The sequence below is a fragment of the Hyperoodon ampullatus genome (assembly GCF_949752795.1).
Source record: "Hyperoodon ampullatus genome assembly, chromosome: 5".
In the NCBI taxonomy this organism is placed as follows: domain Eukaryota; kingdom Metazoa; phylum Chordata; class Mammalia; order Artiodactyla; family Ziphiidae; genus Hyperoodon; species Hyperoodon ampullatus.
In genome coordinates this window covers 118,406,693-118,426,353 of record NC_136918.1, presented here as the reverse complement: position 1 = coordinate 118,426,353, position 19,661 = coordinate 118,406,693, and positions in this window count along the sequence as shown.

The window sequence follows — 19,661 nt, the reverse complement described above, 5'->3', positions numbered from 1 at the left end:
TTTATTCTTTCTGTGGTTGTAAAGGGAAGAAGATATTTTGAGGAACAGGATTAATAAAACATTAAAATAACTAGGAAGAAAAGCTGATAATTAAAGATGGACTGTAATTCAAACCCAGCCTGAACAATAGCTCTTCTATTTTGCTTCTGCTTCTTTTTAATCACAGAAACAGCAGCTCTTCCTGGACTAGTCTTTTTCTGTCTGACATCGCCAACACACAAAAAGCCAATTTTCAAAAGACCAAATCTAAAAAGTAATTCATGCTTTCTTCCTTCATTTTTTTTCCAACCTAGTTCCTCCAGAAAATGTAAAAGGGCAGCTGAACCACCTATGTGTATGATGACTCCTACATGGCAGGCCTCAGCCACACCACAATCATCGTATTATTCCACTGTAGATTTTCTCAACCACCGTCAATGGTCTCCAAGGAAAACAAGTCAGAGAGGAGGTAGGTAGTAGCATCGCTGTAAAACAATGGGCAAATGGAACTCTTTCCCCAAAAGGCAGATTGTGATTCCTACGTGAAGGCTGCTCAATTCATGAAAAGTTTAAACTGAAAATGTCTTTTGCTAAAATACAAAAAGCAACCTGTTCTAAATTTTCATTATATAAGAGACTTCATTCAGCGGACTAAAATATTGAAAGTGAATCAAATGGGAGGATATTTTCAGCCAGGAGAGTGGGATTCATACCTTTTATATTAGTGCATATATACGAGAAGACTTGGAATTTGAAGGCAGGCATTTTGCTAAACCAACCCTCTACCTAAACATGCATTACATTTTGTCTGTGAATTGAGGTCAGGTTATTAAGTGAGAGAGCTCTCTACACCTAAATACTCTATTTCATAATTGTGCTTAATTAATCATGGACATCTTACATTGGGCTCTTTTAGGATATGATTAGAGAAATCCATTTTAAAAACATAAAGAAATAAAGAACAACTTAGAAAACAAAGAGTAAAATGCAAAGTCTGCATTCAGAAGAGATAGAAGAAACTTTCTTCTCCTTCTTAACTCTTTTTTCGATCGACTTTCCCAACTCTTAGGACCCAGAATGCAAGTTATTGTGAGTAATATGGAAGGTACAAAAGACTTCGATAAGCTTTGACTTGTTTGGGAGCCTAAATCCAGATGAAAGACTTTGATGGATAAGAGTGTTCTGAGTTTTTCAACATCTTATTGATATAAAGACTTTGTATATAGTTCTTCCATACAAAGGACACTAAATATTCATCTTATGTTCATTTTTGTTTCTGTCCTCTCACCTGGATTCTTGTGCTGCACTCCCCCCATGCTTCCACACAGCAATTCAGGACTTCAACTCCAGGCCATTTGATTGGTGGATTAAAAAAACACTGTAACCACTACTTACTTGACTTCCCATATTTCTTTTGTCTATTTTTTAGAGAAATGTCTCTGAGTATCTGTCTAATCCACCTAATTATTAGCTTAACTGGGTATGATAAGATAAAATTTACATGAAATCATTCCTATAGTAACTACACCTACAGAATTAGTTTTAAAAAGTAACAATTCTCATGTGCAAAGGAAAGCTAAAAGCAGTTTTAGACAAATATACTCAGGGGTATTAAACAGTAGGAGGAGATGATTTAATCATGTGAACAAGGCTGGCTTAACATTTTTTTAAATTTAACTAATTAAAGATGGTGAACTCCTTGATGGAAAGGCCTGCTTTCTAATTCATCTTTATATGCCCTTAAATACCTTGAATATCTTGAGTAATGCTGGCATGTAACAGGTACTCAGTGTGAATGAATGAATAAAGAAATGAATGAATGGAAGACTGAATTAGTCACATCTTGCTTTTAACAGACTGGAATCAAATAGCTCTGGGTCCAAGACATGTTTTTTTCCTTTAATATTTGGGTGACTGTGTACATAATGTGATTTATCTAAGAATTTTCTCATCAGTTATGGGAGATTGCTGATGTTATTATGAGGGTTAAAAGAACATGGTGCCTGGAAAAGTGGTAACATTAAAACCCATGTAGACTATTAGCTTACAGGCATTTATGTAATAAGGAGATTGGCCACAGAAAAAGAAATGAGAATTTATAGGGAGTTAGGCAAGAAAAGAGTGAAAGAGATAAAAGCAAGGCAAATTTACCAGCTGAACATAATTGGGATCAGCCCGAAGATTTCGAAAAACTATAAGCAGAGAAAGCCAAATTCATTGCAAACCATCCTTATGGCATCATGCCCTCCACTTTGTGAAACAGAAACATTTTTCTTGCTGTCCTGACAACTTTGATGGTGGTAATTTGCAAAGATATAAATTACAATTTAAAGAAAGGTCAAAAATAATCTATTCCAGCTGTGGTTTGAGAAAGTTAATTTGAATTTTAAAGTAAAGTCTTTTCTCATTTCTCTCTTGCCATACAAGATTTTTAATATAGCTGACTCCTAACAGATATAATTGCATGACATCAGTAGAGCATTCCAAAGGAATATGCAAAGGGAAAAAAAATCTGCCAATAGTTTTAAGAGGAATCATTGATTAATTCATTGGAATAACAAATCATGTATGGTGGCTGCCTGGACCCAAACAAAGCCTGGTCTTCTCTCAACATGGCACCCAAAGTCTTTTCTCTGATCATCCAACTTCCCATGGTGGTCATCTCCAGTTTTTGGTTAGCACGTTGTTTGGTTGTTCACTCTAGAGTTCACTGAGGACTACAATCTGCTCGAGAAACATCATCCTTCTGTTTAAAACACACCACTTCCTGTTGTCTTCCTATTCTGTCATTGAAGCTTTTGGGAAACTAATTGAACACTCTCTCAACCTCAGATTGTTGTTGTTTTTAGGTTATTTTGGTGAGGTAGAAATTTTCAGTTATGTGATTGATTTTCCTCTAATTTTTTCTTGATGTAGAAAGAATCTTTGTACAGATTATATGAAATAGACATATTTATTTGGCCAACTCCCAACTATTCTGATTAGGTTAGCTTCCTTTTGGGCTTATGTGTCTAAATTTTCTGCCAAAGGTTCAGAGCACTTTTTTGAAAGAGTTCTATGTAAGATAGGTGACTTGGCAAACTAATATCATTAGTAAAAGATGTGAGAATGAAAGTATATACCCTACAGAAAAAATAGTCAATAAATTTGAATATGAAATTAGACATGGAAGTTGATTTTGTTGATTTCTTGGAATTATAATGTGATAAATTTCCAAATATTTATGTTATGCATTTTACTGATCAATTTCTAATTCCTAGAATTATTATGGCTGTTCCTGAAGAAATTTTAATGTTATGCTCTGTTATTTGATAAGTAATATTTCAGATTGAAACAAGTATACATACTGGAAGGTTAAACAAAGAAATAATGAGATTTCTCTGTTTCTCTTACTCTCTTCCTTCCAGGATAACATTCACCAAGACAGATCCTATACAGGAACATAAAATGTCTTACTATTTTAAATGTCTGATACCATATAGAGTATATTTTCCAACTAAAACAAAATTAAACTAGAAATCTAGAGAAAGAAGATATCTGGAAAATTCCCAATTATTTGGAGGCCTAAAAGCTCACTGTTACATAAGCTATTAGTCAAAGGAGAAATCAAGAGTGTACTACAAAAAATAAAAGTTGACTATAAATGAAAAGAAAACATACCAAATTTTAAGAGTGTTTTAAGCTCTAAAGTGTTGCTTAGAGTTTTTGCCAAAACTTCTAGAATGAACACAGGATAAAATCTTTATATCATTAGGTAAGCAAAAATTCTTACAGCACAAAGAACATGAGTCGTAAAAGAAAAAAATGATGAATTACATTTCATCAAAATTAAAACCTTTTGGTCTTTGAAAGACACCATTTAGAAATTAAAAGGTAAGCGAAAGACTGGAAGAAAATATTAACACTACATATTCTGACAAATAATTTATGTCTAGAATATATTAAGAACTCTTAGAACTCAATAAGACAATTTTTAAAATGAGCAGAAGATTTGAACTGAAAACTCACAAAAGAAAATGTGTAAATGGCCTATAAGCATATGAAAAGATGCTCATCATCATTAGTCATGAGGGAAATGCAAATTAAAAGCAACAATAAAGTACCATTACACGTCTAATAGAATACCTAAAATTGAAATAATAGACAGTGCCAAACCTTGCCAAGGATATGGGGTAACTGAAACTTTTATCATTGTTATAGGAAAAGTAAAATTTTACAATCACTTTGGTAAACAATTTGGCAGTTATATTGTTTTTTTTTTTTTTTTTTTTTTTTAATAAGGTTAAGCATCCATTATCGTAAACTCTGCAGTTCCATTCCTAGGTATTTGTCCAGGAGAAATGAAAACATTTGTCTACATAAAGACTTGTGATACATGTTCATAATAACTGTGTTCATAATAGTAAGAAACTAAAAACCAAAAGTCTATCAAGAGATGAATTGATAAACACATTATAGTATATCCATACATTGGAACACTTCTCAGAATCAAAAAGGAACAAATCTTTGATACATGTCACAATATAAGTGAATATAAAAAACATTATAAAAGTAAAAGAAGTATGCATAAAGGAAAATGCTTCTATTTTGTTAAATTCTACAAAATGGAAACCAATTTATAATGATGGAGAGCATATTGGTGATTGCCTAGGGCCAAAGATGGGAGTGTAGACTTGAGTTCCAAGAAACCCTTTTCCTTGGTGGTGGTTACTTTGGTGTGTATGTTTCTCAAAACCCACTGAACTGTACACTTAAAACGGGTACATTTTCTTGTATGCAAATTATGCCTTGATAATATTAATTTTCTTAAAAAAGCCAACAAAAAACCCCACCAAGACTAGCTTTGTGTTGATGTCCTAAAGTCTGGAATTTTACCCTCTTGCTTTATATTTGTTCTACTCATTCCCGTTTTTTTTTTTTTAAATTAAATTGGAACAACATATGTATACTTTATTATTTTTTAAATTTATTTATTTATTTTTGGCTGTGTTGGGTCTTCGTTTCTGTGGGAGGGCTTTCTCTAGTTGCGGCGAGCAGGGGCCACTCTTCATCGCGGTGCGCGGGCCTCTCACTATCTCGGCCTCTCTTGTTGCGGAGCACAGGCTCCAGACGCGCAGGCTCAGTAGCTGGGGCTCACGGGCCCAGTTGCTCCACGGCATGTGGGATCTTCCCAGACTAGGGCTCGAACCCGTGTCCCCTGCATTGGCAGGCAGATTCTCAACCACTGCGCCACCAGGGAAGCCCCCCCCCCGTTTTTTTTTTAATGTGCAAGAATTTCTTCTACAACAGAAAAGCATTAATATTTCTTAAATCTCTTATACAAATTTCTGTACAGATTATTGCATTTCATCCTGCCTGTAATGTCTTTGCTTTTCTAAAAAAAATTAGAGCACTGAAAGAGTATTAGAGAGGAGGACATCTAACATATTTTCTGTCTCCAGGCTGTTTTAAAGTAAAAAATCCCTCACACACAACGTCCTCCACATGCTTTATTTGCTAAAGAATTATATGGGCTGAAGAGCTCGGCAGAGTGATTGTTTATGATCACTCAGCTGCCTCATCCTGACCTCTCCATAGTAAAAGTTCAGTTTCTTTGGAACAGAAGGGATAGTGTTTCTTTTAGCATTTCCACAGGGAACTGTCGACCTCTCCTTGCTCTCTTTGTTCCTCCTGTCTTAAGGACACTTTAGCAAGGTTAATATCGGAGACTCCCAACTTTTACAGGCAGTCTGATTAAGCAGGTTGTTGAAATGGGATGAGGGTAATTTTGTGTACATTAATTAAAAAAAAATAAAAAGGAATACCTAGGCACAAGGCCATGTTGTCCTCCACTACTTAGTAAATTTAATTAAATTGGCCTGTTCCTAGGAGAGGTTTTCTGCTTGAGATTGGCTGGTGAGTACAGGCAACAGTTACAAAACTCTGTTTGAATAGGTGTTCAATTAGATTTTCCAATTTAGGCTGCACTGAGCCAATATACATTTTTGAGTGATTTTGTGCATTTTGATTTTCAATTTTCTGGGTCATGTTTTCAAGTACTATGAAAGCCAAGAGAACAAACTTGATGAATGAGTGAAATCAAAGAGGAAACAAAACATTCCCAATAGATTGAAAGAAGCCAAAGAAAATATTCACAGGTTTCTTCATTTATCTTTTAGTGACAATTTTTATTGTCATTCATTCACTTATTCATTGTTATGTGCTCTGTCACTTATTCCTTTATTCCTCTATTTGTTCATATGTTCACAAATATTTGTTGAGTATTTACTAAGTACCCAGGCCTTGAGGATACAGAAATAGCAATAACAGCTACTATTTTCTGAACATCTCAAGGTTTGTAGAACTGTCTACATTTCATTGCTAATCCTTAAACCATGTCTGGAAATGAGGTGTAATTATACCTATTTTCTCAATGGAAAAAATGAGACTGAGCCAGGATTTGAACTCACATATCACTGATTCAAAAACCCATATTCATCTTACTAAACCACTCTGCCTCCCAGATCATACTTTAGAGACAAGCTTAAAAGATCTACTAATGATAAGGACAGCATAACAAGCTGGAAAGACTAGAGATCTAGGAAGTAGGAATTCTAGTCTTGGCTGTGACAAACTAGACCTATGATCTTGGAAAGACACTTTATCTATATCAGATTTATATATAAATCCTCATAAAAAGGAAATATATTAAATTATTTTTATGATCTACCCCTCCGGTTTTAAGTATTACTGAATGCTTTCATTTCTGCTTTGAAAATTATATACAGTTGACTTGAGAGTTCGATTTTCAGAGATTTTGTAATGTTTTAAATTATTATTTCACTTTCTGTTTTTTTCACCTTTCTAACTAGCTCATCAATTAAGTTCCAAAATGAAAAAGAGAGGTATTGGATACCTAACTTGGGGACAAGTCAGATGTTGAACTCTCAGTGGATTCCCAAAAACATCAAGCAAATTGTAAGATGGATGGCTCTTCAGGTCTAGTTTCTGACTTACCATTTGGCCTTGGTCCTTGAACACGACATTAAAATGATGTTCTCAATTCGGTGATTTTTAAGCATTTTAATCTTAATTAAAGAATAAAAAAAAGTTGTGTTCACTGAGCTCAAACGCCTGCCAAGTGTGAGAAAACTATATCTCAGCTGTATGTACTGTTACACAGTGTTCTTGGAACTTCTCATATGTCATTCTGTCTGTTCATGTGCAATCCGATAACTAACTACAATTAACAAATTAAATATTTATATATGCTACCGCATACTCAGTCCATATGTGCAAAATATTGCAAGTTCCTCAGTAGCATTTAGCATCACCCACTGTTATGTTAGTTTCCTGAACTAGACCTTATGGTGTCTTATGACGTATGCCCCCAAAGCATGCGCTTTCCTTGTTTTGTGTGTTTATAGTAGAGCTCAAGTTAGCCTTGGTAAGGTGACCAGTTTGTTCTCTAATGAAAGTCAGCACCACCAACACAGAGTTCTCTCTCCTTTTCCTCTGTGTTACTCATGTGCTTAACTTACAAGTGTGTCCCAGTGAGCAGTGTTCAGCCACATGGGCTAGCCAGTTACTATTTTATTTATAAAAATTCCAATCATTGTCTGAGCACAAGTGATTGAGAGCACACACTGAGAGCCCCATAAAGGACTTTGAAACTTTCAACAGATACACACTCTATAACCAGCACTTGAACAATAAGAAAAACTTGTTGACTTAAAAACTTTCCTGAAACTGAAAATCCGTAAATGGAAGGAAAGCTAGCCTCTGATGCACTTCTGAATTAAGTCAAGGGACATCCAACAGTTGAAGGAATGTGGGGCAGCTGCCCTCAATAAAATATTGGTAGGTGGGCCCCCCACCCTTCCTGAGGCTGATTGCATTACAGTGAGTAAATGAGGACAGTGAGAGGAAACCAGGCTCTACCTGCAAGCTTAGGGTTGCACGTAACCTTATTTACCAGAAAAGTTCAAGCTTTCCCAATTAAATCATGACACAAGAGAGAAAGAGCAAAAAGAGGAGACAGAGAAGAGGGGGTGGTGAAGAAGAAGATGAGATGGCTGACATGCCCCTGGCTGGGTTCCGGTATTGTGCTACTGAACTAATGATAGAGCCGATCCAAACTGCTGAAATCTGATGATGAGAGAGAGGCCCTGTTTATCAGAACAGGGTAAGTAAGAATGTCTCTAACCAAACACAGCTAATGTCTAGTTCCAGGGAATATTGATGCAATTAATTTATGACCTCTGTGTTTTTTGGGAATATAAACCTTGTTAATAATGCAAAGTCTCTTGAAACGTACAATTCCACAGCTCTTAAGAACAACCTTGAAAAGAAGGTACTTTATACCACCATAGTGGCATCATGTCACTGGCGTTTGAAGCAGGGAGGGATGCATTCTTTCCCATCTCTTTATATCGCAATAGATTTCTGGTGAGATGTTTAAGAGGCTCCTGCCGTCTTAAACTGTTTCCTTCAAGCGCTGACCGTGAACTGTGCTCAGAGGTGATTTGGACACTTGACATTTTCAAGGGCAAAAATTTCTCCCAAGGGAAAAGGAAAGGGGGAAAAAAACAAAACAAAACAAAAAACCCTATGCCACATTTGGTAAAAAAAAAAAAAAAAAAAATTCTCCCAATGTGATAGAGAGAGAAAGACAGGAAGAAAAGATGATTTTAATCACTCTGCTTTACTCCTACCAAGCCAAACTTAGAGACATGAGAAGAATTGAAAAATGGAGATTCCGACACGGAGCTTGCAGTGCCTAATTGTATGCTGTAGAAATTAATGGCATAAATGCTTACCAAGGAAGAAAAATATTCAGCGCTATTTAAGCAATGGTTTAAACAAATATAGCTTATTTTCAGTTAAAAGTGCTAACATGGCCACTCACAGCCAAATCTCTTTGCAGGGCCTGTCCCCGCACTGTTTTCCCCACCGTGACAGATTGGATTTAATTGAAAAGTTGCTAGTTTAGAGCTGTCGCTGAAAACTTGCATGGTGAAATAGAATCGGCCTGGTGATTGTCCTTCAGTCTATTTTTACATAGCCTCTTTATCCTGGTCATCATTTTTTTTAGGAACTAATATGAATATTTCCCATAGCCATCAAAAACATTTAACAATGGGGAGTACTTACTTCTACCTAAAAATGTTCGAAGTCTCAGAGATGATTGCTGTTCCTGATTCTTGTTATTCACCATCAATGAGCTTTGTGTGTCCTATTTATGACATGGGATGGTTTTTAAGGAGCTATTTGAAACCCAGTTAGCGTGCCCTCAGAAGGAGGTGTGCTGAGCAAACTGAAATAAATATTCTCTGGGAGAGTGAAAGAATTGAAAATAAGGTGACAGGTAGGAAATTAAGGAGTTAACGGATCTAATTGTCCCCAGTTGGGAATTCTCATTGCCATATTTATTTAAATCATTTTCCTCAAACTTCTATTTCAGTGCATAGTGCTATTAAAAGATAAACTGAGGCATATTTTTAAAAATTCGAGGTCTTATTTAACAAACGTCGATTTGAATAGGCAGCATCCAACCTAGCAGATAAAAAGGAGCCCTGAGGAGCTGTACAAAATGAGAGACTTTTATAGGCAGAAGGGGGGAACAACAAGGAAGTTATACCAGGCCAAAAAGTGGCTTGGTTATTACAAGGTTACTTTTTTTAAGGGGTGGCAGGAATCTATCAGATAGGTTTAAGATTCCACACCTGGGAGAGCTGAAGCCATAATTAAGGTAAGTTTTGATTTGGTGACGTGGGGCTTAGCATAAGCAACTCCATTTTGGGCCTGTTGTCTTGTTTTTAACACTACTCTATGTGACTTTGTGTATCTTCAGTGACAAAACTGGTCTCAGGCATTGTCATCTCACGGTCAAAATTCCTTCATGAAATTTATCAGGAGATTTCTATGTTGAGAACCACACTGTACCCAAACTTTATGAGTCTTTTCAATTGAAATAGAAGGCCTGGTTGCTATCCAAAAGTAATAACTTGCCTCTATTTTAGTAAATATCAGTCAGTAATTAGCATGGTGCCTGAGGTCTGAAGGAACCCAGTGTCTTGCTGCTCAAACTTTGCTCCATGAACCAACATCATTAACATCACTTGGGGGGGGGGGCGGGGAGGCTCATTGGAAATGCATATTACCAGGCCCCTCCCCAGACTTACCTAGTCAGACTCTGCAATTTAAAAAGACCTCCCACCCCCAGTGATTTGTATGATATTAAAACTCCAGAAGCACCTCCCCAGTGCATATGTGTGGGACACCTGGCTGAACTTCCTTGGAAAAGTCTTTGGGTCTAGAAAGTGTCCTTTACTTTTGTTATTCTAATTGTTAACCACATAGTTACATCTGCTGAACAGATGGTTACATTTAGAATTGAAAAAAAATAAGTCTTGGAAAAGCACCCCATTTTTGGACAGTGGAATTTCCACCACCTAAGGTACTACAGTCTATTCGGATGCAGAAAATAACACCCAAAGAGCAAGCCCTGCGGATGGTGTGGAATGATGACAAACTCAATTGCACACAGGTGTAGAGGACACATTAAGTAGCTGTTGGACTGACAATATTAGCATCAGCTATGTAAGCATAATTATTGGTCAAGGGCAGATTGCTGTAAAACAGCTAATAAACAGGAAACATTAACTTTCCTTGCACAGGGCCTTTGCAAAACCAATATTAGGCCTATGTGTTCTGTACATGTATTTTTTCTGAAGCCAATTAACCTCTTTATTGGAAAACAAGAACTTCATTATAGTTGAACGTGGCAGCTAATCCTTCACAGTAGATAACTTTCATTGAGCATGAGTGGAATGAGTTGTGTTTACTTCACTGACTGACATTCCTGTACAATTAAAAGAAAGATTAATTGTTTAATTTCCTCAACATTGGGTGCTTAGTGAAGGCTAGGAGATCCATAAAACTAAAAACTATAGTTTTTCATTCACCCAAGGCCAAGGAGCTGTGGAAATTTATTTTTGGGCAGTATATGTCTTTTTATTATCCTGACCATGTGTAAGGGTGGGTGAGGGCTTTGGGTATCTTTGTAGAATCAATTTTTATTATATTTCTTCCATATAACTTTTAAGGTTCAGACCGAGATAAGATATGAGCCTATAGATTTGTCAAATCACTTTGATGTTTCAGACTTACATTTTTGGCTGACACACAGCATGTGGAAGAAGCCAATGGAAAAGAATAATAAAAATACAGGCAATGACCACCTTAGTAGACATACAAAACTGGAAATATATTTCATAATAACAACCTGTACTGTTAAAGTGAGTCCACCCAAAGTTGCAGAAAGAAATTTCATGAGCAAAGGTGCAAAGTCATTGACTTGCTGAATTTGCTTGGAAATCAAGTAAAAGAATCTTGAAGACCAGGGTGACAAAGCATGAGTATGGCAGCTTTGTGCATGTGTGTGTGTGTGTGTGTGTGTGTCCTTTGGTATTCTTGTTATTCTATACTCATGTTTCATCCTCTTACCCTCATCCCCCCATTCCTCCAATATTTCAGATTCCCTGATTCCAATGTCCCATTTCTTCTGTCTTGACTCTCTTCTGCATATATCCAAGTTAAAGTCTATTCATCCCTATTTCACCCCTATGGCTGAAAACTCTTTTGTTCCCTTATTTTTAAAAGCTGCTCCAATGCCTGAAGTTGTAGAGATATGAATATCTAAGGCTGGGCCCTAGATCAGTGCTGTTCAATAAAAAGATAATGTGAGCTATCTGTGTAATTTTAAATTAAATTGTAATTTGAAATTTTCTAATAGCCATGTTAAAAAGTGAAACAGATTCATTTTAACAATAGTTGTATTTAATCCAATATACCCAAATGATTATCGTTTCAACATGTAATCAATATAAAAGTATTATTGAGATATTTGTACATTTTTTGTGATTTGAAATCCTACATGTATTTTACATTTACAACTTATCTCAGTCAAGATTAGCCCACTTCAAATGTTCAGTAGCCACATGTGAGTAGGGACTTATCATATCATCAGATGATACACTTTATACACAAAGGTCCTAATTTTTTTGCCATGAATGTGAAATGCTGTTTACAAACAAGAACAGTATATCTTTTAAACCCAGGGAAGATACAGCTTCATCAGTGTTTATCAAGAACTGTAACATATCGGACTTCAGAGTGTTTGTTGAACTACAGGCAATCTGAAAAATATTACTTTCATGAAATCTTTTACTCTTATCATCTCTTGTTAAAAACTTCAAAACCTTCATCTGTGTGATCACAACTACACACTTTTTTCCTCATTAATTTTTGGGTGAGGATCGTATGGGAGAGTACATTGAAGCTGACTCACTTCTCCTAAAAGGCCCTTGCACACACATCTCATTTATGTTCTCCCAGAAAAAACAAGGCACTTGGATAATTCACCCTGAAAAAATGCAGCTTTCACCACTTATGCTGTGCTTTCCATTAAGGTTTAAAAAAAAATTACAGCTTTGGCTGTCCTTCGCGTGTCATGGTATCTCTAAAATATTCGTGAAGTCTGTACCCTACCCTCCTTTTAAGATTTCCTCTACCTCCTGACAAGAGATATGCACAGCACACCTTATTGTCCGAAAAGCCCGCGAGGTATCTTCCCTTTCAAGGACTTTCAAAATCTCTTATGTTTGTTCTGCCAATTCAGGCTACCTTTAGCAAAGGAAAGGACATAGTCCGCATTGTCTACTTTGTGACCGAGATCACAGGGCAAGCTCTAAAATGGGTTCATCAAAGACAGCTCGTAATATCTGCTATAGCACAAGTTACAAAACTATAAGGAAGTACAGAGAGCCCCCAATTAAAGAATACTGGAAGTTTGAAAACCCAAACCTATTAAACAGATCCATCAGAGGGGGTTTCTCTCCATCTCAAAATGATTCTTCTTCTCACCACAGGATTGCTTTAAATCAAATTCTCTCCCTCTTCCTTGCATTTAAGTATTTGTTTATAAATCAATGACTACTTCAAAGAGAGACTGGAGAAAAGAAAAAAGGAAAGCTACAATGATGGGAATTGGTGCCAAACTGAGATTAGTCAAAAAGGAAGATAAACCATTTCTAAACCTGCAGTAAGTCAAAGGGGAAATTACATCCACTGTTTAAATGTTCCGTTTCTGTTCATTTTCACCTTAATCTGCACCTGAACAATTTATGAATGAAATTCTACACTGACCTTACTTAATATGAATGCCCTACCCACCCCTATCCACCATCATTCCATATGTCCACAGAGGGGCAGATTTCCAGTTTCATTCCAGACAACTCCACAGTGTCCCTGTGAGATGATGGCCACTGATTAATGTTTGTCTGAGGAGTGTAACTGCATGTTTTTAGAGCTGCTGGAAAGCCAATTCTTACCAAAAACAGCTGTGAAACCAGACTGACTTTTAACCTCCCCTGTTGAATGCAGGAACTCTTGGCACAATTACAGTGTAAGTAGCACAGGACCTAAGGGGTTACCATTATAGAAACAGACTTGGCCAGCAGGAAATGTTTACATCCTGCATGAAACCCTGATGTTTGACATGAAACTGGAACTGCTCACCATGGTTTCAGAAAACAGAAGTCTCCATCTTTGAACTCGCCTCATAGCCCAAGCAAACAAATATTCCTATTTCCTTACCATCAAATGGCCTCCCTCCCAACTACTCCTTTCATTGAACTGTTTCTATGTTCTGTAGATACAGGAAATAAACAGCCCGGCAGTGCTCTGTGTAATGAAATACAAGCCACTTCCACCAAGGATAACAGGCAGTAAGCAACACAACAAAAAGAGATGGACTCTGGGTTGATCATTGCAATTCCTCAAGCATCTCCCAAGTAAGGAAATTATATTTTCATAAAAATGAACTGCAAGAGTAAGATAGCCAGGTTGCATTATTAACTTACTGAATTTGAACCTTGGAGCTCAAGAGGTAGTAAGGACATGCTGCCTTTCACTAGATTCTCCATTATTAAACATAGCCATGTGAAGAGGGTGGAAATGAGAGAGAGAAGCCTGGGTTAAGCGACTGAGGATCTAGAAGAGAGAAGTTAAAGCCCTTCTCCAATCTCCAGCAGCCCTTGGCAATGTTATAGCACCAGAAAACCACCTGGTCACCCCGTTTCCTGCCAGTAACTGGACAAAAAACGGAGGCTATTAAAGCTCCCAAAGGACTGTTAATTAGTTTAATGAGCAACCTACACCTGATGCCCCGATTATTGCCCCTGCCGCACCAGCAAAAAATTAAAAGGACAGGAAACTCAGAAGTGGGCTCTGTTTATCATCTTTCAACATGGCCAATATATGCATTAAAAAAAAAAAAACCACTGGTTTTGCTCTTTTCTTTGGTGAGATGCAGCACCTCTCAGAAGTCAGACAATTTTGTTTTGACTTCAGCAGGCTACTATGAGTAGACTATATGTATATTGGTTTGTTCCTTCTTGTGTTAAGATCACCATGCAAATGCACCCACTTCCTAAGTGCAGAAGGCCAAAAGGAAATCAGGCAGCCAAAAGGAAATTGTGCAGAATCATTCCACTTGCAATTTTATGCAGAATTCATAAGCGTATATGGACAAGGGAATGTTGGAAAGGCTTTGAGGCAATGTGCTGGGGGAAAAATGGGTTTTACTGTTGGGAACATTCTGATTATTTGGATAATCATATGAATGTATTCAATCTCTCTGAGCTTCTGTTCCTTCATCTACAATATAAATATCATCTTCTCAGGATAGTAGAATACAGTGGACAAGAGTTTAGGCTGTTCTAGACACACCCTGCATTTGAATATGAGGAGGGAAACTGCTTCTCATTTAACAATCTTAAAATTCACCATTTTGGCTGTTTCTTCACTCAAATGAGATGATCATTTTTTAAAAAATGACATTGTATATTAGCTTTCTGTTGCTGCTATAAAAAATCACCATGAACTTTGTGGCTTAAAACAGCACAAATTTATTATCTTGTGTTTCTCTAGGTTAGAAGTTTGACACTGGTTTCAGTGGACTAACTCCAAGATGTTGGCAAGGTTTTGTTCTTTTCTGGAGGCTCTAGGGGAGAATCTGTTTCCTTCCCTTTTCTAGCTTCTAGAAGCCACCCATATTCCATGGCTTGTGACCCCTGCCTCCATCTTCAAAGTCAGTAAGGTTATATCTCTGACCACATTCAGGAAAAGTTCTCTGATTTTTAAGGACTCGTATGACTACACAGCTCACCTGGGTAATCCAGGATACGCCCCCTCATCTCAGTATCCTTAACTTAATCACATCTGAAAAGTCATTTTTGCCATGCAAGGTAACATATTCATAGGTTCCTAGAAGTAGGTTGTGGACATCTCTAGGAGCTATTATTCTGTCTATAATTCACTGGAAAAATGCAGAATCATATAAATGCTCTTTGTTACCTACAAGAAAATACCTGGACCCTTGAGCCTGCTTTTAGGATAAACATGGGCAACTTTAGAACTTTCCATATTTGTCCAAATAGCTTCCCACTCTCAAAGGTAGTAATAGGAAGTAAAATTGAATAAATAAATTTAAATACATTTAGTTTTTGGATCAGACTATGTTCAAGATATCTTCTTAAACAGACTATTTTAAAATATTAGTTTGTTATGGGAAAAATTAGGTAAAAAGTGTCAAATAATCTAACAAATAACTTGATGAAACTATCAATTTCAAAAATAATAAGATCAGGGGAGCTTCAAGATGGCGGAAGAGTAAGACATGGAGATCAACTTCCTCCCCACAAATACATCAGAAATACATCTACATGTGGAAAACCCCCACAGAACACCTACTGAACGCTGGCAGAAGATCTCAGACTTCCCAAAAGGCAAGGAACTCCCCACATACCTGAGTAGGGCAATAGAAAAAAGAAAAAACAGAGACAAAAGAATAGGGACGGGACCTGCACCAGTGGAAGGGAGCCGTGAAGGAGGAAAGGTTTCCACACACTAGAAGCCCCTTCACTGAAGGAGACAGGGAGTGGTGGGAGTGGGGAAAAGCTTTGGAGCCACTGAGGAGAGCGCAGCAACAGAGGGGCAGAGGGCAAAGCGGAGAGATTCCCGCACAGAGGATCGGTGCCAACCAGCACTCACCAGCCCGAGAGGCTTGTCTGCTCGCCCGCGAGGGCAGGCGGGGCTGGGAGCTGAGGCTCGGGCTTCGGTCGGAGCGCAGGGAGAGAACTGCGGTTGGCGGCATGAACACAGCCTGAAGGGGTTAGTGCACCACGGCTAGCCAGGAGGGAGTCTGGGAAAAAGTCTGGAACGGCCGAGGAAGCAAGAGACTTTTTCTTGCCTCTTTGTTTCGTGGTGCTCGAGGAGAGGGGATTAAGAGGACCGCTTAAAGGAGCTCCAAAGACAAGCGTGAGCTGCGTCTATCAATGCGGACTCCAGAGATTGGCATGAGACGCTGAGGCTGCTGCTGCCGCCACCAAGAAGCCTGTATGCAAGCACAGGTCACTATACACACCTCCCCCCACTGGGAGCCTGTGCAGCCCGCCACTGCAAGGGTCCCGTGATCCAGGGACAACTTCCCCAGGAGAACACATGGCGCACCTCAGGCTGGTGCAATGTCACTCTGGCCTCTGCCACTGCAGGCTCACCCCACATCTGTACCCCTGCCTCACCGCGGCCTGAGTGACTGAGAGCCCCCCAATCAGCTCCTCCTTTAACCCCGTCCTGTCTGAGCAAAGAAAAGACACCCTCCGGTGACCTACATGCAGAGGCAGGGAAAATCCAAAGCTGAACCCCAGGAGCTGTGCAAATGAAGAAAAGAAATAAAAATTTCTCCATGCAGCCTCAGGAGCAACAGATTACATCTCAACATTCAACTTGATGTACCCTGCATCACTAGAACACCTGAATAGACAATGAGTCATCCCAAATTGAGGAGGTGGACATTGGGAGCAACGATTTATTTTTTTCCCTTTTTATCTTTTTGTGAGTGTGTATGTGTATGCTTCTGCATGTGATTTTGCCTGTATGGCCTTGCTTTTGCCATTTCTCCTAGGATTCTGTCTGTCTGGTTTTTTTTTCATTTTTCTTTTTTGTTAGTATAGTTTGTAGTGCTTGTTATTATTGGTGGATTTGTTTTTTGGTTTGGTTGCTCTCTTCATTCTTTCTTTCTTTCTTTTCTTTTTATTACTTTTTAGATTTTTTAATAACTATTTTTTATTTTAATAACTTTATTTTATCTTTTTCTTTCTTTCTTTCCTTCTTTCTTTCTTTCTTTCTCTCTTCTTTCTTTCTTTTTTTTTCTCCCTTTCATTCTGAGCCATGTGGATAACACACTCTTGGTGCTCTGGCCAGGCGTCAGGGCTGTGCCTCAGAGGTGGGAGAGCCAAGTTCAAGACATTGGTCAACCAGTGACCTCCCAGCTCCACGTAATATCAAATGGCAAAAATCTCCCAGAGATATCCATCTCAACACCAAGACCCAGTCCACTCAATGACCAGCAAGCTACAGTGCTGGACATCCTATGCCAAAAAACCATCAAGACAGGAAAACAACCCCACCAATTAACAGAGAGGCTGTCTAAAATCATAATAAGGTCACATACACCCAAAAACACACCAGCAGACGTGGACCTCCTCACCAGAAAGAAAAAATCCAACCTCATTCACCAGAACACAGGCACTAGTCCCTTCCACCAGGAAGCCTACACAACCCACTGAACCAAACTTAGCCAATTGGGGCAGACACAAAAAACAACAGGAAATACGAACCTGCAGCCTGTGAAAAGGAGACCCCAAACACAGTAAGTTAAGAAAAATGAGAAGACAGAGAAACACACAGCAGATGAAGGAGCAAGACAAAACCCCACCAGACCTAAAAAATGAAGAGGAAATAGGCAGTCTACCTAAAAAAGAATTCAGAATAATGATAGTAAAGATGATCCAAAATCTTGGAAATAGAATGGAGAAAATACAAGAAACGTTTAACAAGGACCTAGATGAACCAAAGAGCAAACAAACAATGATGAACAACACAATAAATGAAATTAAAAATTCTCTAGAAGGAATCAAGAGCAGAATAACTGAGGCAGAAGAATGGATAAGTGACCTGGAAGATAAAATAGTGGAAATAACTACTGCAGAGCAGAATAAAGAAAAAAGAATGAGAAGAATGAGGGACGGTCTCAGAGACTTCTGGGACAACATTAAATGCACCAAATTTGAATTATATGGGTCCCAGAAAAAGAAGAGAAAAAGAAAAGGACTGAGAAAATATTTGAAGAGATTATACTTGAAAACTTCTCTAATGTGGGAAAGGAAATAGTTAATCAAGCCCAAGAAGCACAGAGAGTCCCATACAGGATAAATCCAAGGAGAAACATGCCAAGACACATATTAATCAAACAATCAAAAATTAAATACAATGAAAAAACATTAAAAGCAGCAAGGGAAAAACAACAAATAACATACAAGGGAATCCCCATAAGGTTAACAGCTGATCATTCAGCAGAAACTCTGCAAGCCAAAAGGGAGTGGCAGGACATATTCAAAGCGATGAAAGAGAAAAACCTATAAGCATGATTACTCTATCCAGCATGGAACTCATTCAGATTTGATGGTGAAATTAAAAATTTTACAGACAAGAAAAAGCTAAGAGAATTCAGCACCACTAAACCAGCTTTACAACAAATGCTAAAGGAACTTCTCTAGGCAGGAAGCACAAGAGAAGGAAAAGACCTACAATAACATGTACCCAAAACAATTAAGAAAATGGTAATAGGAACATACATATCAATAATTACCGTAAATGTAAATGGATTAAATGCTCCAACCAAAAGACATAAACTGGCTGAATGAATACAAAAACATGACCCATATATATGCTGTCAACAAGAGACCCACTTCAGACCTAGGGACACATACAGACTGAAAGTGAGGGGATGGAAAAAGATATTCCATGCAAATGGAAATCAAAAGAAAGCTGGAGCAGCAATTCTCATATCAGACAAAATAGACTTTAAAACAAAGACTATTACAAGAGACAAAGAAGAACACTACATAATGATCAAGGGCTCAATCCAAGAAGAAGATATATAAATTGTAAATATTTATGCACCCAACATAGGAGCACCTCAATACATAAGGCAAATACTAACAGCCATAAAAGGGGAAATTGACAGAACCACAATCATAGTAGGGGATTTTAACACCCCACTTTCACCAATGGACAGATCATCTAAAATGAAAATAAATAAGGAAATACAATCTTTAAATGATACATTAAACAAGATGGACTTAATTGATATTTATAGGACATTCCATTCAAAAACAACAGAATACACATTCTTCTCAAGTGCTCTTGGAACATTCTCCAGGATAGATCATATCTTGGGTCACAAATCAAGCTTAGGTAAATTTAAGAAAATTGAAATTGTATCAAGTATCTTTTCTGACCACAATGCTATGAGACTAGATATCAATTATAGGAAAAAATCTGTAAAAAATACAAACACATGGAAGTTAAACAATACACTGGTAAATAACCAAGATATCACTGAAGAAGTCAAAGAGGAAATAAAAAAAGCCTAGAAACAAATGACAATGAAAACACGGTGACCCAAACCTATGGGACAGAGCAAAAGCAATTCTAAGAGGGAAGTTTATAGCAATACAATCCTACCTTAAGAAACAAGAAACATCTCAAATAAACAACCTAACCTTACACCTAAA